General features: G+C 35.2%; 1 pseudogene; it reads left to right on the forward strand.

Moving 5' to 3' along the window:
* The first annotated feature begins 11,543 nt into the window (after nt 1–11,543).
* LOC148049159 (uncharacterized) overlaps nt 11,544–25,158 on the forward strand; it is a 45,596-nt pseudogene continuing 31,981 nt past the window's right edge.

Below are 25,158 nucleotides of genomic sequence, written 5' to 3' on the forward strand. Positions count from 1 at the left end.
CCATCACTGCTTCATTCGTATAAATGCACTTCCACAAAATACCCTATGAATACTTTGCACAATCATATTAATTATGGCCAATAGGATCCAATCTTTAATTTAAATTATATTCATTCAGTTTTATTCATGCCAATACACTTCAGAAAGTGCTTTTGAAATCCTGAAACAGTCTTGAGAAGTTCAACAAATCTGATCTGAAGGCTTTCTGTGATCGTCACATGCACAGCTCTGTCCTTTCGTTGACAATCTCAGAAGAAAGAAATTTGTTGCAAAATTTAAGAAGACGTTCTTGTTCAAGTGCTTTTGCTTAGCCTTAATAATTAATCCAACAGAATTTAAGAACGACTTACTTAGCCTAGAACCAACTAACTTAATATACAGATAACATTTAATCATGTCAGTGAAAATTTCCAAGACCACAGTATCTTGTGCTACATATCTGCTGGGAAAAATAAATATTTCAATGTATTTATTTAGTACTTCAGTATATATTAGTGGTAAAAATACATATTTTAAATCTACATAATTAAAGAGAGAGGTCAGCCAGAGGTTTAGCAAACTGACTAATATCTGTTATTAAAAATGATGCCTATTTTCCATTATTGTTATTGTGTTAATGATGATAGTGGTAGTTATTTACACACAGTACAGTAGATTATTTCTTTTGGTTTTGGTACTTTTATCTACTGTATCCTTCTCAGGAATCTCTACTAGTTAAAGACAATGTCAAAATGTTCCAAGTAATGCAACTATTTGTAACTGATGAGTTGAGTTTCTGTCTCTTCTTATTGTGTCCAAGTGGTTTTTCATCTCTCATGCTACGGGGCCCAAAATTATTGGCACCACTAATACTTTCCTTTTCACATCTCCTCAATCCAGATCTCTTTTACTGATTCTTCTAACCCTGGTTTATAAAATGTCATTTAGCCATACATTTGGTCTATATTACAATTGGTCAAAGAGTCAGCCAGATGTTTATACTGGTTTTGGTATTTTTATCTATCTATCAAGTTCTTCCCAAGGACTTGAGGGTGGCAGATGCTGTTTGTTGGTATTGCTAAAGTTATTGTCTAAGTTGTTCCAAGTAAACCTCTCTTTTGCATTTGATTGATTGATTGTCATGTTGTTATTATTGTTGTTGTTGTTGTTGTTGTTGTTGTAATATGGAAATGGAATTGGAAAGTCAAAGAAGATGAAACAGAAGATTCAAAAAGGACATTTTAACACAGAATCAACTAATATAACAATGTCCTCCAAGAAACTTTGGTACCTTCCCATAAAGTTCTTCTACCACCTCTCCACATAAAATTGGGATTGATGAAGCAATTCCTAAAATCACTTCCAAGAGATGGAGAATGCTTCAAATACTTGGTCACCAAGTTTCCATGCCTGTCAGAAGCAAAATTGAAGGAAGGTATGTTCATCGGACCAGACATTAGAAGGCTTATAGTTGATCAAGAGTTTGTAAATACCATGATGGATCCTCAAAAAGAAGGGTGGATTGTATTTAAAGAAGTCATACAGAAATTCTTAGGCAATAACAAAGATCCTCACTACAAAAAGATTATCAGAAGAATGCTGAAAGCATTTCAAGCTTTAGGTTGCCTGATGAGTTTGAAAGTGCATTTCCTCCAGTCCCACCTTGACTACTTTCCTGAAAATTTGGGACCTGTGAGTGAGGAACAAGGTGAACGATTCCACCAAAACATTAAAGAAATTGAAAGAAGCTACCAGGGAAAATGGAGCATTACAATGGTGGCAGACTACTGTTGGATGCTTCAGAGAGACATTCCAGATGCTACTGACAAGCATAAATGCAGCAAGAGGAGCCCCACAAGGAAGAAGAATCAAGTTTAGTGTGTGTAAATGAGCTCATTTCAGTTCAAAAAAGGATTTTCATGAAAATATTGTAATAAAACTTTAATTTTATATTTCTATTTATTTTGAGGCATTGCCTTATTTAACATAGTTATCTAAATTGTCAGGAAATGTGATGTCCTATGACAAAATGGAGGTCATTTTCGGATTCAGCGCACCAAAAAACATAAAGATTACATGGAATAACCAAAACAGCTCTCAAAAATTTTTTTTTGCAGACCTGTGAATTATCTGAGCTCACAAATGAAAACAAAATAAGCTGCTAAAATACTGCTCCTGTCAATGTGACCATATGTTTAAAAGAAGCTATTAGAGAAAGCCTTGCTCAGTAATCTTATAAGGGAGAGCATACATCTAGCCAAATCAAAACAGCAGATGGTAGAAAGCAATTTAAAAAAAAGTCATTATGAAGTGTGATCAACACTATTCACCATCATATAACCCAATCCAAATCTGACTAAGTAATATTTCAGGACATACCTCATTGATTCAAAATCAATGGTTTTGAAGGGAAATTTTAAAAAGGAAAATGACAAACCTTTGGGAGATGTTTCCAGAGAAAGACAAATTTCAATTGAACCAGGTACTGGTATAATGGCACCACAGAGCTAATGATAATGGACCTAGAAAATGTTGGAAAATATATTATTTTCTGATCCCTATTTTTTAAGTGTAATAACACAAATTTTTCAGAATTTTTTTTTCCTGGTGAAATATACTGATATATTGTTGACAAGAAAGCCTTGATCTTGGAGCCTCAGACACCCTTGATCTCCAATGAGATTCTAGACCACACTTTTGTTAAAAAAAATGATACATGAATGTGAACTCCCTTAATCGTAGGAATGAAAATGGTAAAAAACCTGATGGGGCTTCAGAAATGGTTCTCGAATGTCAAGTTTTTTCAACACTTTTGCAAAAAAATGTTTTGTTCTTTTTTATGGATTGAACATTTTTTTAATGTTTTGGTTAAACATGGACCACTTTTAGAAGTCACAAAGCTTATTCTAGTAGAACAATTAAATGCCTTTCTTAAGTACAGGTCATTCTATAATAATACTTGTTTTAGTGAAGTAACACTTTATAAGTTAGACATTTCTTTATAGCAATACATTTAGTTTAAGTCCAAGCATAGACAGACCTGCGGTCTTGATTGAGAAATATATAAAAATCCTGTTTTAAATTCCCTACATAGAGTTTCCTAAATCAAGAAAAATGTTCTATACTTTTCTCTCTTCCCCCATTCACCCCAAGATATAAGTTCTTTATATGTGTGTCTGGAATTTATTTATTGGATGTCTGTGATTCCAAGCACATATCTTTAGAAAGAAATATATCAGCCACAGGACCAATTTTATCTGGACACTGTCTATATTCAGTGGGACAGTCTTTTTTTACCTAGTGGCTGCCATGTGATTATGCATGTTTCTTACTTGTCCATAATATTTACTTTTCATTTGTTTCCTTTTCAAGAAATAAACTGATGGAGGTGTCTTATTAATTTTTGTTATGGTTATTGAAAACTGGCAGTTTAGCTATGCAAGACATCTAGAAGTTAAAAGTGACGTGAGTTGTGACAGTGCTGAACAAGGGTACATATGACTGGTTCTTGGAGTTCTGGTGGTCATATGAACATGAGTTGGGTTCTTAGGGAATCTGGTTCACAATTATTCCTCATTGTGAGGTCACGTGGTCACCATTTGTGACCTTTTGCTGGCTTCCAACAAGCAAAGTCATTGGGAAACCCAGCAGGAAGTCAAAAATGACAAACAAATGATGACCTCATTTAATGAGCCATAGGGACAACAATTGGGACTGCTAGAATTGTCATTGCTAAGGGTGCAGTCACATGAGTTGGCATAGAGGAATGTACTTCATCAATTGTTAATCATACATTTTCATAGGTATTTATATGTGATTTACAAAATGTGGTGTTTTCCATGTTTGGATTAATATTAGTTAAACAGATCCTCTCTAGTCATGTTATTGAAAGTGTTTGTTGATATAGCTTAATGTGAAAATAATAACTTACTTCATATAGCTTAATGTGAAAATAATAACTTACTTCAATTCTTGGGACTAAATGAAACTAAGAGCCAGTTTGATGCAGTAATTTAGGTCAGAATAGGAATACAGAGACATAGATTCAAGTTCATCAACTAGGCAGGCTCACTGAATTAATTTGGGCCAGTAACCCTTCTCAGCTCCTTGCAGAGTTGCTTAAAGGAGAACATATAAGTAAAATTGGATGGAAATCAAATTAACCAATCAATAGATCCCATTTTTATAATTGCCTTTTTCCAGAACATAATTTTTTACTTCTGATATTTCATAATGACTTCTCAATTATAACTCATCTAGTTTTCATAGCTTTCTAAGGTCAGATGTGTATGTTTTCATTATCAACTGCTTTTAAATATTTATTAAAATGAAAAGCAATCTATAATTTCACATTTCTATACATCAGTGAGGCTGTTGGGTAGTTTCAATTTATTATTAAGTAAAATTCTGGTTCTTCCAAAGAGAACAGAGAAGAAAGGCTTTCATAAGAGATTTATTTCTATCCCCTCACCCCCCAAAAATGGATTAAAATTTGTTTAACTTGTCCTCCACTATCAAGTTCTTTTCTCCCATAGCTATCGATGATCATTTGTATAGCAGTTTTAAACATTCATAAGTAAACTTCAAAAGGAATTTCTTGAACTTAAAAAAAATAATTGGAAGAAATAACTGGAAAGTTATTTACAGTAGTGGCCAAAATTGTGGAAACCCTTTTGGGAAAAGTACAGTATTTTTGAGGTTTGATGGCTATTAACACCACTTTGTTTCAGAGTAGAACCATACAATTATATGTCAATGGAAAGATAATTTAATCAAGAATATAATGCAACAAAGTTTATTCAATTATCTATATACCATGAAAAGTTATAGCCAAATATAGCCAGCAGTAAAAGCCAGTTAATAGAAGCAATCATTCAATCTTGGTTTCACATTATAACAGCTGTAGTAGTAAAAAACTTGGTTCACTCCATGGAAAGATGTTGTAAGGCCATAATTCATGCTAAAGGTTACCCAACTAAGTATTAACTGACATGGTGATAATTTTTGTATATCTCATTTTTTCTATGGTGATAATTTACATACAAACATACATACATACATACATACATACATACATACATACATACAGACAGACAGACAGACAGACAGACAGACAGACATAGTACAATTTCTAGGTCATGTATAAAATTTCTATATTCACGATAACAGTATAATGTCTGGGTACAATCTCTATTGAATACAGATAGTAAATCTTATACACACAATAGTTGTAACTATTATCTTTCCATTGATACATAATTTTATGGTATTATTAAAAAAAAGTGGTGTTATTTGCCATCAAACTTCAAAAATACTGTACTCTTTTCCCAAAAGGTTTCCACAATTTTGGCCACTACTGTAGATGTAGCCACAGGACTTAAAAATTTGAAAAACTAAGAGCCAATTCCGTGCAGTGGCCACGTTTGATAAAATGAGATACCATGAATTCTAATCAGCTGGAGGACCTTGAGCCATTTAATCTTTCACATCCAAAGGCAGGAGACAAAAACAAAAAACTTCCAAAAATCTTTCCAAGAAAACTGCAGGGACTAATTTCAGCAGTCACCAAGAGATAACTCTACTTTCCCACAAATAAGGTAAAATCTAAAAAAATAATATTGCAAATACTATTTAAAAAGAGAAATCCACAAACTTTCAAAAGATAATCCTTCAGGAAGAAAACTACTTTCAAATATGAGCATTTAATCAAAATCCACATTAATTATGTTTATATTAAACATTTGTATTATATTTGTTTTGGTTCACTACTGTTCATGTTGCAAACCAAACATTTTGGAAATGGTTCTGAAAAGTAAAATATCCACCTTGTAATGATTTAAAGATAAGATTATACTGAAATGTTTTCTTCTAAATTTATGCTTTTACTGTAGCCCTTAACATATTTTTGTCCTGTGTTATAATGAAATGACATTCTTTTAAGGATCTAAGTAATTCTGGCTGTGATTGGATATTCAACAACCTAATGCTATTAATTTCCTGATTTTTTTTTCCAGCGAGAGAGACAAAAAAAGAGACTGCACAGGATGGTTTATTTTGCACAAATATCTCAATATCTCTCCCTAGTAAAGCTTGTTTGAAAATGACAAAGGAAGCCTGATAATATCTCACATTGCTAAGCAGCACTACAAACAGAGAACAATAATGTACTTTTAACTCATGAATATGAATGCTTAGCACTGTGCCATCTCATGTTTTTCTAGGGTACAAATTAAAGATAGATTATTATTCTGGGCTAAAAAATAAACAAATGAGGTATATTTACTCTGAATAATTGAACATTGATGACATCCTTAATCAAGCTATTTGTTTTTACATTTTAAAGAATTAATATATTCATATTAATATATCACCCCAAAAATTCTGGGATATCTGCATCTTGCATAGAAAAGCAACAGGCCAAAAGTCCATGAAGATTTTGCCTTCTAATGTGATATACATTTTGCATCCACCGAAAAGTTAAAATTGTAGATGTGTAAAAATTTGTAAGTTCTATAAAATAAATGTACAGCCGTAGTAGTTATAAGAGCCAGTTTGGTATAATGGTTAAGCATCAAGCTATACATCAAGAAACTGTGTATTCTAGTCCTGCCTTGGGCACAAAATTCAGCTGGTTAACCTTGGGCCAGTCACTCTGTCACAGCCCTAGGATGGAAGGAGGAATGGCAAACTACTTCTGAAAAACCTTGCCAATAAAATTTTAGAAACTTGACAAAGGTTAAAGGTAACATATGTGCTAGTTGTTCCCGACTCTAGGGGGCGGTGTTCATTATCAATTCAAAGCCGAAGAGCCAGCGCTGTCTGAAGATATCTCCGTGATCATGTGACCAGCATGACTAAATGCTGAAGGCCCACAGAACACTGTTACCTTCCCACCAAAGGTATTTTTCTACTTGCATTTTATGTTCTTTAGAACTGCTGGGTTGGCAGAAGCTGGGAAAAGTAACGGGAGCTCATTCCATTACACGGTGCTAAGCATTTGAACTGCTGAACTGCCAACCTTTTTGATTGACAAGCTCAGCATCTTAGCCACTGAACCACCTGTCCCTCTTGTCTGAGGTTACTAGGAGTCAAAAAACTGGCTCAAAGGAATAAAGTAAATAAAAGTAAATTACAGTATATTGTATATTTTAAGGCGCTTATCTGACTGTTTAAACAGTGACATCAAAATAAATAAACAAGATCCACCACATAATGTTTTCTACAAGTTATGATGTGTTTAACATAAACCCTTTAAGAAGAAGAAAAAAATTAAACCAGTCTGTCTTATCTTTTCTAAAAGTTCTAAAACTTTAAGATATATAATTGGCCAGCTTTTTACCAGAAAGCATATGTGCACACAGAGAGAGACACATACACACATGATAACACGTATTTTTGAATCTATTTTGTATGTAGATATTTCTTTAGTCCATTAACCATCTATTAGCAGGCTTCAACGTTCAGCATTTTCAAGTAAACTCTTAAACTCCATTTAATACTCTTCATTCTTGGAACTAGCTATTAAAAACTACTAAACTCAACGAGAGCCCAGTTATATTTTACTTTATATTTGAAAAAATTAATATATTTTTTGTTTTTTGTGATTTCTTTTTTGCTCTATTTAGTTTGCCTTAGACTTATTCTTATATTTAACATTTTAAATAACAAAGTTTACATATAAAATTTTAATTTTTAGTAATGTTTTATGTTGTAGCAATAAGAACAAATACAAAGTATATTTAAAATTCAAATGATTCTTCTTTGTTTTTATCTAAATGTATGTTAACTTTGTGGAAAGTTGTAATTCATGGTAGAATAAAGGCATTTCTTTCATTTTAAAATGACATAAACATGGTTTTAGTCTTCACCAGAGAAACACTTAAAAATAATCTCTAGAAGACTATCAAACACATTTTATTTCCATTCAAGAAATGCATCATAACTGTCAAAAAATGTAACCTACATGTGATAATATTCATTTTATCAGCATGTTTATGTTATCCAGTTAGAAGTTCACATATTAGCTTGCTGTAATTCTTGCTCCTTTTGATAACCTCAAACTGAATATTTTTACAGATTTCACACTTCCATTGGTAACTGTAAAATGTATTCATTTCTTACTTAGATTTATATATGGCCTTTCCTTCTAGAGCTCAAAGTGATTTCTATGAATAACTCCTTTAATTTGTATCTCTATAACATCAACATAGTGCTACATTGAGCTTAGAATAAGAAAATTCCCTAGTTTTCCTGGTCATAGTAGACAGAGTACATCTAAAGCAGTGGTGGGTTTCAACAAATTTTGGAATCTCTTCTGTAGGTGTGGCCTGATTTGTGGGAGTGGCTTGCCAGCCATGTGACTGGGTGGGAGTGGCTTGCCGGCCATGTGACTGGGTGGGAGTGGCTTGGCAGTCATGTGACTGGATGGGAGTGGCTTGCCAGCCATGTGACTGGGTAGAGTGGCCAAGACGATGTCACTGAATTCTTTGTCCCAATGAATGAACCACAGTAAGATTAAAATACATACACAGAACAATAAAAGTGCTACTTACAGAAGGAAGATGACTGTCCCTGCCAGTATCACTGACTTCAATGAATGGCCTGAACAAAGAAGAGACACAGAAATGAACTCTTCCATTGCATGCACTGCATTAGGATGAAACCAGCACACAAAACAATAAAGACAGCTACTTACAGTGGGAAGATTACTGCCTTGCCGGTCTTCTGCACCACCACCTCACCACCTTGCTCCAATAACCTGCACAAAGAAGAAACACAGAAAGGAAGACTTTAATTGCATGCACTGCATTAGGATGAAACAAGCATAAAAAATAATAGAAAAAGAAATTACTGTCCTTTTCTGCGTCTTCTGCCCCACCACCTTGCTCCAATAATCTGCACAAAGGAGAGACACAGAAAGGAAGACTTTAATTGCTTGCACTTACTATATTAAGGATTAAACTGAGCACACCCAGAAATAAAGGCAGCTACTTACAGAGGAAGGATGACTGGCCTTGCGGTCTTCTACATCACTAAACCACACTTGCTCGGCCTGCACAAAGAAGAGACCCAGAAAGGAAGACTTTAATTGCATGCACTTACACCTTACATAAAAATAACACAATGAAAGAGATACATTCAAGTACTTACTTATGTTATTGATTTTCTGGTTGTTGATATTTCCATATTGTTCTTAGGCTTCCAGACTCCTCAGTTGCAGCTTTCTTGGTCTTTACTCATGGATCATCAGCCATATGGTCGTGAGCTTTGAGCCACTTTTTTACTGCAGAAATTGGGTCCCATCTCTCAACAGGCTTGCCAAGAACACTTATCCCATCAAATTACTTACGTTTGGAATAATTAGGTGGGTTCTTTGCTCTGAACATATGAGGTTCATTTTTGAGAACCCCCTTTCCGCCTCTGCTGAACTAACAGCAATTGTCCTGACAATATCTCTAGCTTTTCTGATACCCTCAGGAATTTTGTACTTGTTTGGATTTTTGAGCCCATTTTCCAAAAAATCTCTGTAGTCATTCAAATTAATTTTGTAATTAAAAAATTCACCAAATTCAAACAATGCTGCGTCTGCCTCAGCCCATGGAACGACTACATCTTCAATGTTCCAGTAATCTGGCTCCAAATATGTGATAAAGTGTAGCTTGTTTGCGCTGGCAATTGGTTACCTGTTTTAGATGGTTGCAATCCATCAGCCTTTTCTTCAAATTGGTGATGATGCTTGACAGAATCTTGTCACGAGGGAGGGCAACAAATTGTTGATTTGGAGCTAAATTGATGTTTATGAAGGCTTGTGTTTGTAGCATTGCTTCAAGGTTTGTTTCATAAGTGCCCTTTCTCTATCTAAGCACTTCAAAAGCTTTGATTGTTCTCAATACTAACTTTTCGGCATTGCTGATATCTGTGTCTCTCCCCTGCAGGGCATTTGACAGAAGAGAAATCTCATTTAGAATATTGATCATAAAGGCCAAATCCTTCAAAAAATTTAGATTTTCAAAATGAGAAGCCATGCCTTGGAATCTTTCATTGCCCATAAAAAACTGATGCAGCACTGGATAAGCACGACACACAGCCATGGTTGCCCTTAAACTACAGGCAGCCCATCTTGGTCCCAAAACTCTGCCAACCTTCAAAATTTCAATGCCCAATTGTTCAGAGATTTGGAAAAGGTCATTTTGCAGGATTTGTGGAACGTGGTATGTATTTTATCAAGGAAGTTCTTGAAGTGGTTGAGTTGCTTTATTTCTCTTATTGCATTATCCAGCACAAGTTGGAGGCGGTGGTTCAAGCAGTGCCAGATTACAATGTTTGGGAAGTCTTGAGCTATTCTGGTGCTGACTCCAGATTTTCTTCCAAGCATAACGTTGGCACCATCGGAGCAGAAAGTGATTAAATTCTTCTGCAGATAGTCGGTGGTAAACCCAACTTTACGCAAACTTCCTATCGCTGCAGAATACATGGCCTCCACATCTTGTTTCTCTAATTCCAAAAGCTCAACAAAAATGGCTGCTGTGCATTCTGGATCCTCAACTCTAACAAAAACTATCAGCACTGCTTTCATTGAAAGTGAGGCTTCATCAATTATTAGCCACACCTTTAGATTCTTTGCAATAATCCTGGAAAACACGATGGTTTTGATTTTGTTCACATGAATTCAACTATTTTCACTGCAAATCTCCATGAATACAAGCCAACTCCCACATCCACTCCAACCATAGTTAGCAAATTTACCTGCGCTTCAATGTCTGAGAATGGATTACATCTTTGCGCCAGATCGTAAACTGTACAAAATATTTTCCAAGTACTGGATAAATGTTTGTCAGTTGACTTATCTATGGATTTGGTTAAAGCATCCTGCTCCCGTTGTTTACTGCTCTCCAAACAAATAAGGTGTTAGTGTTCCAAATACCATGTAGAATCAAATCAAGTCAAAGGCAAAACTATGCTTAAGTTCCAATTTAATAAAACAGGCATGTTGGCACATAGTTGTAGGGATTCCAACTCTGGAAGTTACATCAGAATCCCATCCAGTTAATAGTTCATAATCTTGCCCCCACACCCACAGTCCATCACATGGTCCAATCTTCTTCTTCCACACTGGCATCTACGCCTAACTGCTTCCGGTCAGGTGTAAAGGTTTGGGAGACAAAAGATGACCTTGAGCTTCTAGGAAGGATTTTTTTATTTTGAAAACAACACATTCTACCCTTTGCTAAATCCCCCCCTTAATAAGAATGTGGCAAGCCAAAGATGCTTAAAGGAACCACTGCAGGCCTGACATAAGGTGTGCTTTTGATTGAAAATGTTCCTTTAATTTTTTTCTGAGTGATGCCTGTTGATTCTTCTTAGTTGACTCTGCTGACACAACCTGAAAACGTTTCCACTCTCTAGAAAAATGAATGTCTTTCTCTAATGAGAACATGGGTTTTGTACAGTACTCACAACATAACTTTTTGTCGGATACTTCCAGTCCATCATACTTGTCCTTGAAGTGTCTGTATTACTGCAAATTCCAGCAGTCAGGAAGTTGTGGAACTTCAGTGGAGGAGATGGACTTGCTGCTTTCTCCGACCTCAAGTGGTGGAAGTGGTTGTGCTGATGGTGATGGTGATGGTGCTGGTGCTTGTGGTGCTGGTGCTTGTGATGCTGGTGCTGGTGTTGATGCTGGTGACAGCTGCTTGGAAACGAGAAAGACTGTTTCAAAAGAGGAATGTTGACCATTGGTGCCGCGCTTTTAAATGGGTGTTAGAGGCAGGTGGGTTGACTCCAGCCTGCTCACTGTTTGACTGGACTCCAGCCAATCAGTGAGCGGTGGGCTGAGCTAGTTTAGTGTAGACGGGCGGGGGAGAGAGCGAGTTGCGACGGAACAGATGGGGTGAGCGATCGGGAACTTCTGGGTCTACCGGTGAAACCACTTCTGACCGGTACAGTAGATTTGTGGAAGCTCTTTTACTGAACCGGTCAGAACCGGCAGAAACCACCGGTTTGTTTGTATCTAAAGGTACAAACAAAATGTGGAATTTAAAAAAAAATACTTACAAGATATGGATTTGCTTAGTTGGGCAGAGGTAAATACAGATAAAAATTGTTCTTTATTGATCTAGAACTAATATATGAAAATATTAGGGAAGCAGAATTAGCAAAACAAATAAACTTCTAAACAAGACCTATTGTAATGGAGTACACTGTTCAAACAATGTTTTTTTTCCTTGCGCAATATATTTACATGGTATCTGTTGACTTCACCCCGTTTCCTAAGAAGTCTGTCGGGAGAGTGTATAAGTGCACCAGTGTGCCTAAAGTCCCTGTCCTACTGTCTCCATTTATTCATACCCATTTACTGTGTTCATACTTAAATTTATACTTATACCTGTTATATTTTACATGTTTGACAAACTAACTAAATAAAAAAAAATATCTGGACACTATCATGAATGTAGAACCTGCACCCTCTACATAAAGAATGGGAATAACCAGGTAATTTCAAAAGTCCTTTTCCATTCTATAAATCTATCTTTCTGTCAGAAACATAGATTTATAGAATTATATCTCATTACTGTTGTCCTCTGATTGGATCAGCCAGTTCTCTCTCACTTGGGAATATAAAACTTCTGCTTAATTTGTTTCTGAGATAATAAGAATTAGAAAAGATATTTAATATATAACAGTATTAACATTTAATCAACATTTAGTATAATGCATTATTGTTACTAATATTAATAAGAATAAAGATATATTAATTTAGCAATAAAAATTAGGCATTCAATACGTCAGATTGTTTCAAATTTTGTATTTTAAACATTTGCTTTATATATTTTTATGGATTTAAATTGTTTAGTTTTATGTTATATTCTTGTAGAAATTTCAAATCATGTGGTGTTTACCTTCTTTCTGCTTCAGAATATATGCTGTTATTGCATTTACAGATTCAACTGTTCCTTTTTTATTTTTTATGTATTTATTTTATTTAAAACATTTAGATAGCTGCCCATTTTATATCAAACTCTGTGCCCAATCAACAATTAAAACAACATCAAATACAAAACAAAATTATAGAGTGACATTGCTTCCTACAGTGAAAATACTTCAAGGATATGGATCTCTTTCTTGAAAGAAAAATTTACTGTATATAGAAACAAGTGAAAGAGTTCAGTACAAGTCCTGATAAGACTCACTAATTTTGTTTTTCTTAGTTTCTTATGGTCCATTCACAGTTTTAGCTTGCATTATCTCCATAATCGTATAGGATTATATTTTTTTGTACAGCTCACATCAAAATATAGAACTAAGGAGAAATTTCCTGGCAGTGACAACAATTAACCAGTGGAATAGCTTGTCATCAGAAGTTGTGGGTGCTTTATCATTGGAGGTTTTTAAGAAGAGACTGGACGGCCACTTGTCTGAAACGGTGTAAGGTCTCTTGCTTGAACAGGGACTAGAAGACTTCGAAAGTCCCTTCCTGCTCTATTCTGATTGATTGATTATTTTTTTATTGTTGAACAGCATGTTAAATTTCAGAAAATTTAAACTTCTAAACATAACTGAATGCTACTTCATGTATTGATTTTAAAATATGTAATTACATACATTTTGCCTTCAGATATGACCTGAATCAATTTTCCTCCAGGCTCTGCTAGACTACAACTTCCTATTTTCACACAATTGTAACTTTTTTTCCCCTTTCAAATTACACTCAGGTTGAAGCTTTCCAGCTCAAGGTAGGCATTTAAGCTCTGGTAGTCAATTTTTACAAAGCAATCATCGACACAAATCCTGGCAAGCATGAGTCATCCCTAGAAAATTATTTGTTTCTCATAGAAAGAATCTGAATTTGTTTGGTTTTTATCAGAAAACATGCAATCATTCTAAAATTAATGACTGTGGAGACAGTGCAATGAACTGAACTCATACTCTAAACAAACAGAAGTTGCTATCAAGCTACCACTGAGAGAAGTATTAACGTGGCTGAAAATGTCTTTTTATTGTGATCATACCAGATAGCTGATAGCAACTTCAGCAAATGGGAACTTAGAATTTAAGAATTTAAGCTGGGTCAAACCCTCCTTTGTGCTCTCTTGAAGCCATGTTATTTCACAAAGAAAGATTTGACTTTCATTTTATCTCTAATCCTCATGGTGTCGGTTGATGATTGATGCTTGTTTATATTATCTGTGTTCTTGCTATCCTATTCCAATAAATCTGATACGTTAGCTGAAATATTCCAGATGCTAACTAAGTCCTGAAAGTTGATGGCACAGACAAGTTCTTAATATGTAATTACGTTGTCTGTGTTCTTGCTCTCCTCTTCAGATAAGTCTATTAGGTGAGCTGATATATTCCAGATGCTAACTGAGCCCTGAAAGTTGCTTTGCACTGACAAGTTGTTAATCTGTAATATAAGATGTAAAGCTTCATATGAAGTGAGACAGTTTGTGGTTACAGGTAGGCATTGTGAAAATTGTATCCATCTCCAAGTATTACAAGCGTGAAAAATGAGAGAGAGCCAAATATTCAAATTGACAGAAGTCTCTTTTTATCTTCCTGTTGAATAATGGATGTTTGCATGCCTCAGTAACAACTCCCAAAGCTTTCCAATGTTCAAAAGATCCCACCCAATTGGACTGGTTGGGACCTAAGGAGTTAAAAGGAACCATTCACAAAAAATATTTCAGAATGATAAATGGAGCAGACGTTGCACATCACCTCCACTGCCATGTTTCCTTTTTTTTCCTCCCCAAAACAGCTATACAGCATCATAACTCTGAAGAAGATGTAGGTATAGGAAAGAAGCATTATAAGCTGGGGGTGAATATAATGTAATAGGTATAATAATAACCTGATGGGAAAATTTCCATGTCTGGCATGTAGTAATTGGAAGATATAAGTCAGTGTTTCTCAACCTTGGCTATTTGAAGACGTCTGGACTTCAACTCCCAGACTTCCACAGCCAGCATTCGCTGGCTGGGGAATTCTGGAAGTTGAAGTCCAGACATCTTCAAGTGGGCAAGGTTGAGAAACACTGATATAAGTTGTTCAAAAACAACAAAGCAAAATTTACTTCTGCTCAGAAATCTGGAATATAAACTCGGTAGCACAACTGAAGCATGTACTTTAAAGTAAGTGTAGAAAAGCCAAAAGGATTAAAGAAGTAATGAAAGAATATTGTAGCTAGAAGACTTCTGGCAGTTACTTTAGGATCTGATCTGGCATATCCATGATGGGATCAAAGTCAAAATCATGTGCATGATGTTTCACTTAAAGCTCTGCTACTTTTCTTTTTTTTTACATCCATCACGCATATAAGCTGTGAAGTTTTAATTGACAAGTTATGGGCACCTTTCTGACTTTATATTCCCACCGCCATCCCATAGATATTCTGTAGATCTAAGCCATATCTATTATTAATTTGGGTTTGTTTGCACAAGAGGTGGGATGCTAAATTTTTTACTACCAGTTCGGATGTGCGACGCTTCTGCAGGTGGGTAGGCGGAACCTCCCGCCAGCACTACTACTGGTTCTGCTGATCCGGGCCAAACAGGCAGCAACCCTCCTCTGGCTTGCACACATGCCTTAACAATGAAATCATTCTAAGCCAAACTGAAAGACATTAAAATTAAAGAGTTCCAATTTATTGAAATACATGTGTGGATATATCTTCTTGAATAAATTATTGGACTATGTGATTATAAACCATTGATTTGTAGTCACCTGATAAACTATCTGAATAAACATAATGGATTTTTTAAAAGTTATGAATGCAGTAGACATTACCAGTGGCCTGTGAGATAAGGCCACCTTTGTGTGTAATTGATGAACAATAACTTAAGCATTGTGGAAGATAAGTTGAAACTGCAAGCATAATTTTAAAAAAGGAGAAGAAAAAAGAGGGGAAGGGTAACAATGATTTCCTTGAGATCTGAAGTCATACAAAGTGCTAATCTATTTTTTTTAAAAAAAACTAGGTAGGAAATGAACACAATTTCCAAACAAATATTAATTTATGATATCTCTGCCCAGGATTTTATGGAAAATTATAAAGTTTAATATGTCTAAAAAATATAATTCTTCGTCCAGTAATCAAAAATCTCTGTGAATAGCTTACAGAGAATAAATTATGGAAAAATTCAAAGGATGACTAAATTTCAATTCAAGCTAGATAATCTGTGAGCTGTTGAGTCATTCTTTCAAACAGATTTACCTAATATTACCTGAGATCATTACCTAAACAAGAAAACAGGATGACCACAGGCAGGCAAAAAAGTAATGGGATTCAGTCCAATTCCTAGTGGCTAACTCGCTGGTGCTGGTGCTGGTGCTGGTGCTGGTGCTGGTGCTGGTGCTGGTGCTGGTGCTGGTGCTGGTGCTGGTGCTGGTGCTGGGAAGCCGTCAGCTGTGCAAAACTCTGTGTTGACCCATTTTTGAATCAGGGAACAGAAATTAGAATGTGAAGTGGTAAATATGAAAGTGCAATATTCTACTCCAAAAACTCCTGGGTATTTTCATGTACATTTTTCATACATGTAAATTCCCATATTGATTTGTATATGTTTCCTTGAATGAATACACATTTTACACTAGAGACTCATTAGAAATACTCTGCATTCACCAGTCCAGATGTAGATCTTAAATAAGGAATCCCCACCCAAATTCGAAAATGGTTAGCAAAACCTCATAGACATTGTGAAGAGTAGCCAATTATTTTATTGACACACTCTGTTTTCAATTTTATTACACTGCATTTATTTCATATGCATGCTTGTCATACTTTTTAAAAAATAAACCACAAAGTTAATATAAAATTAACTTTGAATATAACTTATGTGCTTATTAACCTAATCAATTTTAGGATTCTTTTGCTGTGATAAAATAGCAGGCACAGTTTCCTTCTCTGATGAAAGTTGCATATATAAGGTGAAATGAAATATTAACATCCCTTTAACATTCATTGTCAACTGAGCCAGAAGATGCTTTGACTTAAGGAAATGTCTCCTTAATGGATTCAAATTACAGCATGAATTCAGTGCAAAACTACTGCTATCATTTGTTCCATTTCTAACGGAAAAAATATAAATTAATAAAGTGAAGCTTAATTAATCTAAATAGGTGATTAAAAAATAAAATAAAGTTAGATGCCAGCATTGCTGTATCAGATTATTTCTGGAATATTCATATTTCAAATAAATAATTTGGTTCATGTCAGCAATACACCTAGAAGGGAGTTGAATTATAGTGCAGTTAGCAATTCTAATTAAATGCACATTTGTGTAGTAAACAATTAATTTCAACTGCAAAAATATGATGAGCATGTAAGGAATATTAAGGGAATGTAGCAATGCTTCAAACTTATCTTTTATAAAGTATGCATAACTTGAAAGCTTGTGCATTTCAAGATACATTTTTAATTATATTAGCCAATCTTTCATTAAATTATTCTCAGTGTGTTAAGGAAGAATGCATAGTTGAACAATCATTTATCTGACCAGTTTGGGGGAGCACAGTTCCAGTCTATTGTCATCTTTTTCTATTTTTTTAAAAAAAACACGAATACAAAATACAAAAAGAAAAAGTTGTCAGACACTATTTAGCTTTGAAGCAAGGACATCAAAATTCATGCCTAATACATTTGAGCAGATGTGGGGATTGTCCCTAACTCAATGCAGCAGCCTATATGTGGATGTGCCAGGGGACTTTCAAAATTGGCAAAATGATAGGTGAAATGTTGATTTAAGACCTTTTATACGAGCTTTGATATTGCAAGTATGTTCAGAAGGGGCTTGGCTTCAATACTTCACACCTCTTAGCAATTTTGATTTCTCCCTGCATATCTCACTGGCACTACTTTAGTAAATTCCAACTTCATTGATATTAAAAGAAAGATAAGGCTACAGAGGTGAGACTGCAGGCCTTTGAACTATGGTGATGAAGAAGACTCCTGCGAGTCCCTTGGACTGCAAAGTGATCAAACTGGTCAGTCCTACAGGAGATCAAGACTGACTGCTCTTTAGAAGGCCAAATCCTGAAGATGAAACTCAAATACTTTGGCCATTTAACTAGAAGGAAGGCCTCACTGGAGAAGAGCCTAATGCTGGGAAAGATTGAGGGCAAAAGAAGAAGGGGATGACAGAGAATGAGGTGGTTGGATGGAGTCCCTAAAGCAGTCAGTGTGAGCTTAAATGGACTCCAAAGTACAGTAGAGAACAGGAAGGCCTAGAGGAACGTTGTCCATGAAGTTGTGATGGGTCAGACACGACTTTGTAACTAACAACAACAACAACAACAAGACTACACTTGGAGACATGATGGCTTAGTGGTTACCTAGCCTGTTGACTGGAAGGTTGGCACATCAAAACCCAAGCATCGCATTATGGAGCGAGTTCCCATCCTTGTTCCAGTTCCTGCCAACCCAGAAGTTCAAAAGTATGCAAATGCAAGTAGATAAATATGTACCATTTTGATGGGAAGGTAACATTCTGTGCTCCTTGGCAAATAGTCATGTCAGCCACATGACCATGGAAGTATCTTCATACAACACAGACAACTACAAAGTAGAGCTAAGCATGGCCCCCTAGAGTTGGACATGGACTGGACAGCGAAAACCTTTATCTTTTTTTTAAAGACTACACTGCTACATACAAAGTACAAGTGGATTAATTTCTGGTGTAATCTAAAACCTTTTTTGCATAAAGATCTCCTAGCCTTCTGAGTGCTTTAGTAATAATATTGTCACCTCCTGACTAGTAAGTCAGTTCCATTTTTTATTCCTGCCTATTAGTGGGGCAAAGCAAGCAAAACATGAAGTGTGTTACTGAAACTGTATAATAATGACAGGTTCCTAATGACCTCTTTTTAATTATTAAATATAGAGCTGAAAAGTAGGTCATTATTTCTTAAGGGTTACCATAACCCCATATTAACCTGCATACTAATTGCAACTTTCAGAATAGATGTGAGAAGAAAAAAACCTTTTCAATTACAGTTCTACAAACAGACACTTCTTACTCCCTTGTTAACTGAACATATATTTGCTGTAGTGTTTTGTGATTTTTACTGGAGGAGCCAAAAGTGGCTGGTGTTGCTTTTGTTTATAGCTGGTTTAAACAAGTTTACCATTCAGGAATATCTGAATACATCTTGTGTAGACACACAGGGTGGCAATGATTTGGACCTTACATGGCAGTAGTTTGGTGAATACATTAGTACTTTTGGTAGTCTGAAAACATTAGTACTTTTGGTAATCTGCATTCAATACATACATTTTATTCTCTCTTAAAGAAAGTATTTCTGTAATAGATTTTAAGAACAATGAACAGCAAAGTTCCACTATTATATCCAGAGGTGGTATTCAGCTGGTACACAGCTATTCGCCCCTGTGCCTGTGCCCAGGTCTTTGGGAGCCCACTTGCAAGAGAGCAGCTGCCCACCAACCCCCCTCTTCAGCTGGACACAGTGCTGCTCACCAACCTAGCGGTATCCCAAAGGCGCCAAGCAATGCAATCACCTTTGCCTCCCGTGCACAGCTTGGCACCTTCGGGATACCACTTGGTTGGTGAGTGGTGTTCTGCCTGGCCAGAGGTGGGGGGTTGTCCAGGGGGCTTATTTGCAAGGGGGGGTTATATTTTTGCCCACCAGAAAAATGTGGCATGGCCTTATTATCCGGACATGTCGTATTTTCAGGGAAACACGGTAGAAATAAGTGAAAGCCACCATTGATTATATCCTTTCTTATATGTTGCACATGTTGATGATTTAAGTATAATTATTATCTGTATCCCCCGCAGTTCTATTGTTAATTCTTTACTGTCACGATAGTAAAAGCATTTTAGTGGACAGCAACGGTGTATTCAAGTAGGCTGAATGACCTTCAGTAAATGATTAATTCTGCACCATCTTGCTGTGAACAATATTCTCCTTTCTCATGTGGGGGTCTTTTTGTTGTCTTTATGGATTTAAAATCAACTCTCAATAGGATTCATACAGATAATCTCTGAAAGAAACTTTTATTAAGAACTACCTATTACCACTCATCAATTGGCTGTATGAAAACTAAAATTCATATGCAACTTTCAGGAGGATCAGAAAAGCAATGATCATCTAGAAAAAGATGATTTATGACTGTATATTAGCATTCATATGTTATATATTTAGCATTAACTCATTAGTTAAAATGTTCACATATTCTGTTTTCCTTGCCCAATGCTGGCCAACTATATGTTTTTTTTAAAATTATAAGCAGATGTTACAGCCATTCTTTCTATAATATTAGTAGACATGAGTAGAATACTACATGATTTGGCCAGCTATTACAAAACTGAGATATACATTATTTAGCCAACCAAAATTATATTTTGTCAAAAAGAAGAAGAAGAGAGGAGTCCCTCTATGTGGCAATTAGATGGAATCAAATTAAACAAACAAAGTGCTTGAAATACTTGGATCGATTTTATATTGGTCTTGATCAAAAATTTGGATTTGTCTGGAATTAGAGGTTGCTGTTAGGTTTTCTTTTTTCAATTTTGAAGAGATTATTGTGGGTCTGTATATGATACAAATATGCTATCTCAATTGCTATACTATTTATGAAATAAATAAACAAAAATCTTTCCCAATAAATTTATGAAATTTAGAAATACTTTCCCCTTTCAAGAAATTTTTCGGTGCACAAATATGGTGGAAAATTGTGAAAGGCAATCTGTGCTGAGTTCCACCTAGCACACTGATAATATTCAGATATTATCACATACATTGGTTCTTGAAGAGCGATTCTGGTCTGTGAGTCTGTCTATATATCTTAACTAGTATATGGAGATTTCGCTCATTGAAATAACTCCCCAAAATAATATCTCATCTGAAGTCTTCCAGAAAGTTCCATGATCCTGAAAATTTGAAGCTGTCTTTTCCTGATTACAGTCTAGTACCATAATCAATCCCTTTCCATGTTGCTCAGATTGCCTATATATAGCAAACTATTATGGATAGATGAACAGCCTTTTTGACTTGGATTCAATTATTCATGGTGATTTTTACTAAAGGCATACCAGTCAGTTTGTCTGACCCCTAGGATTTAGGCAATGGCAAGCCATTTTGAAAAACCTTGCCAGGAAAACTACCGGGAGTTGTCCATGCCGTGTCTGAGAATCAGACAGGAATGAACTGAAGAAAAAAAGTGTTTGTTATATACAGCTTAGATTTTCTATTGAAATGAATGTTTTATAAAAAAAAATGTGCAACAAATCATATTTCAAGAATTTTGCCATAGATTCTATAATACTGATTCCTCCTTCAAAAAAATAATTTCAATCTAAAAACTGATGCATGCAATATTTTCTATGCCTTCAGAATGGCAGATTTGACATTTTTTTAAGGTTTAGTAATGGCATAGAAAAGGTCTTTGGGAAGACCTAAAATCTCTCCAAGGAGAAAAATAACATTTTTTAGTCAATGGTCCTTGTATAGACAGTGCTGACTGTAAGGATTATGTATGTCTAAACCTCTGGAGTTAGATCTGAGTTAGCCTCAGATCTTTTCCATATTGTAACTTTAAGATACTTGATTCCTATGCGTAAAATGGTTGGAAATGAAGGTGACTTCAGAAATTCTTTTCCTGAATTTTTCTCATTTGTCCATATAGATGAAGTGATGTTCTAAGCAGATTTGGTTTACCAGGGACCATATTTGTGGATTGTCCAGCTTCTTCACTTTACCTAACATATTGAAAAAGCAATAACCTTTTCTTTCTATGGGTCTTTAAGGATGTGTAGTTTTTGACGATGGATCTTTTGTATGCACTCCCTCCTTTCCCTATTGAGTTTCACTTGTAATTTGACATTTTCCCATATGTGTATCCACCAGTGGACCAGAAAATGACAAAATAAAGAAGAGAAAAAATTATCATTATTCCTCTCATTGTTAGAGAGAGCTTGTAGCCTGTACCCTTCACAATTCATGTTTGGAAACAAAAAATAAAGTCCAGCATTTCACTAGTCCAGCAGCCCAGGATAAAATGGCCACAGAAGCAGTGACTGCATTTGGGATGCGTATATGTGGATATGACCCTATTATAGCAGACAGTAGCCAAGTGTAACAAAGGGACTTGTTTTCAAAGAAATAAATTGCTGAAAATGAACTGAACAACAGCGTCTGGACCAACTCATAAAAATCCTACTTTTTATGCAGAAAAGGAAAAAAAATAGGAAGAGATTGATCAGATAATTAAGGTATGCTATTTTGTGTCCTTACATTGGTAAATGATTAGTAAGCAATACTTACAAATTCCAAAAAAAATTCTTAAATTTTCTTCCTATGTTCCCATTGTTTTTGTTTGTTTGTCTTTTATCCTGTATTGGATAACAAGCAGAGGTGAGTTGCTTCTGGTTCAGCCTGGATCTGGCGAACCATTAGTACCGGTGGCAGGAGGGTCTGCCCACCCACCTGGATGCTTCTGTGCATTCACAGAAGTATTGCGCCTGCAGACAACCACGTGCAGGAGTGCACCCGAAATGGTAGTAAAAAAATTAGCAAACCACTTCTGATAACAGGTAACATAATAGGTTGCATAAATTTTAGAACGTTGTTTGGAAATAATTACTGGAAACAACTACTTTGCTTGGTAAAATGTTTTCCCGATATTGTAAAAGGATGTCAAAACTTTTATCAAACTAATTTTATCTCAGCCATTAATTCCTCTCCCATTTCCATTGTAAGGACATCTTATGTTTGACAACTGCAGATCCCCCCCCCCCATACACAGACTCTTCTATTCTAATCTCAGTTTTCCAAGGTACAGCTAGGAAAAGTGAGGTAATTTAGTTAATTGCTTTTTCATTGATAAAATTTATTGCTGATAAAGCTTATTAAATTGTTTTATTATGTGAATGCCTTTACAATTTGCACCAGCACTCTGTCAGATAGGTCATAAGAAGAAATAAAAAGCAAGGTAATAACTCACTAAGGCTATTAGAGATGGCAGGACTGAGGTAGGATTAGAAAGTAAATTTCCAACTTTAAGTCCAGAAAACTTTTTAAAAATGTACTACAAGGATTATGACTTCATTAACTGAGTTATGATAAACCTTATCTATACTCTCCTTCTCCAACTTGAGCCCATAATATTGACCCGTTTACAGGAAACAGATGCCTGTTCAGCATACTAATGAAGTTAAGTCATGTTATTCTATAGAAATAATAAAAAACAAGAAGTTTGCACAGTACACTAAAAATATAGCTTTTATTTATAGCATGGGACAGATGGCCTATCTAGTAATTACACAATGCCTCCATTTAAAACACAGTGGATTTGACTTAACACATTATACATAAGAGCAAAGCATATCTGTTGTCAAGACTGTCATATCCAGGAAAAAGTGATATTAAACAAATAAAGATGTAAACAATGAATGCCATTAGATTAACAGTTAATGTTCCATTTCTCTAATATACTCTTCCTGGGCTCAAAGGAAACCAATACTATTATAGAAATAAAGTGATTACATTGTGTGAACTTCTTTCAGAGTATATATGTGTAATCAAAGCTACTTTCCTGAAAGAAGGAATTCTTCAAGCTTCCATCTGCTATATGTTACTTACTCAGTTGCTTGAGGGAATGAATATTATGCATAAGAGAATAGACCCAAAGTTTGCCAAACCTTTAAAGCTAATGAAACTAGTTCTAACTGAAATCTCATCGAAGTCAGAATCTACCCAAGAAAGTGCAAATCAGATCCTACTTAAAGGAAGAGTCTTATGGAATTTTGACAGGTTACCTATTTTTCTCTAAGGACGCCAAATTCACATTTCTTTGATCTTACCTAACAATTAGTACTAGGGTGGAAAACACAGAATTCACCCCCACAGCCTCCAAGTAGGTTGTTTCAAATCTTGGAAAATTATTACCTGTCATGAAAGAAAGTACTTCCCTATGTAGTGATTAATTATTGTCCCAATAATTAATTTCTTCAGTATATGGGAAAGATTAAACTAACATATCAGCCTAGATTACTAATTTAAAACTATAAAGAAACCATACTTAACATTCCAGGTACCAGACGAATACCTGTTGCTGCTGGTTGATACACTTCTGTTTTTATGAAATGGAAAACAAGATAAAAATGCCATTTTTATGGGTGTGCTTCTTTCTCCTTTTCCTGTCTATTTCTGAAACATTATATTTCACTGTGGCAGCCAGTTGTGTGTCCCTGCTAAATAACTAACTTGTGAAGAATGAAGCTGGTAATTCACAACCAAGACACAATCACATTTTCCCACAGAATAAAACACCCTAGCTTGACTACCAGCTATGCCAAAATTCCTGGCACCTCAAAAGATATAATTTTATGTTGGAATAGACTATCACTTGCAGCAGAAATCAAGTTCCTTGCTAGACACTTAGAGGTTGATATGCCATCTTTTCCACTACTTTTTTATCTAGGCTTTAAAAAAGACAGATGGAATATTTCAGACATTTGAATGTGTGTGTATTTGTGAAATACATTCAGCTTGAATGTATGAATTACCTGCTTCATTCAATGTTGTGAATTACCAGCTTCATTCTTCACAAGTTAATTGCTGAATTTTGCAATTTAACGATCTCTAATGGACCAAGAACCCTGGGATTTTTCATCCCATTCTGCTGAAAAATAAAAATTAAACAGCTGCTGACATATTAATGCTTAATCTTGAATTTTGAAATAAATCAAACTGATTTGGCCTTCAATCTCAAATCACAGACTTTGATCAACTCACTCTCTTTGCATATAAAACTTCCATTTGCATTTTAATTAGGGTTGATTTGGACAGGTCTATTAAATGTGTTCCAGAATACATTTCTATGGATTTTCCCCCCATACTAGCAGATAAGTTCTGAACTAATATTATTTGTTAAAATATTTATGGTCAGTTGCATATCAGTATTTTCAGTAGAGGTTCCAGAAGGTGATATGATTCAGAATGAAAAGAAAATATACAGCGAACATAATCATCCATATAAAATCAATAATGATAAAATAACTAAGACGTATCTAAGATGACATAAAAGCATAATAAAAGTCAGGTTTAATTTGATGCCAAAACAGAGGCAGATTTAATACTAAAACACTTATTCTTAAAATAAAAATCTAACTTAAAAAACAGTCTTTAAGAAAGTAAAAATCTGGGGTGGGATTAGAAATT

This window comes from Thamnophis sirtalis, unplaced genomic scaffold (assembly GCF_051295495.1).
Source record: "Thamnophis sirtalis isolate CommonGarterSnake01/CBP01778 unplaced genomic scaffold, rThaSir2_p1.2 scaffold_2, whole genome shotgun sequence".
In the NCBI taxonomy this organism is placed as follows: Eukaryota; Metazoa; Chordata; class Lepidosauria; order Squamata; family Natricidae; genus Thamnophis; species Thamnophis sirtalis.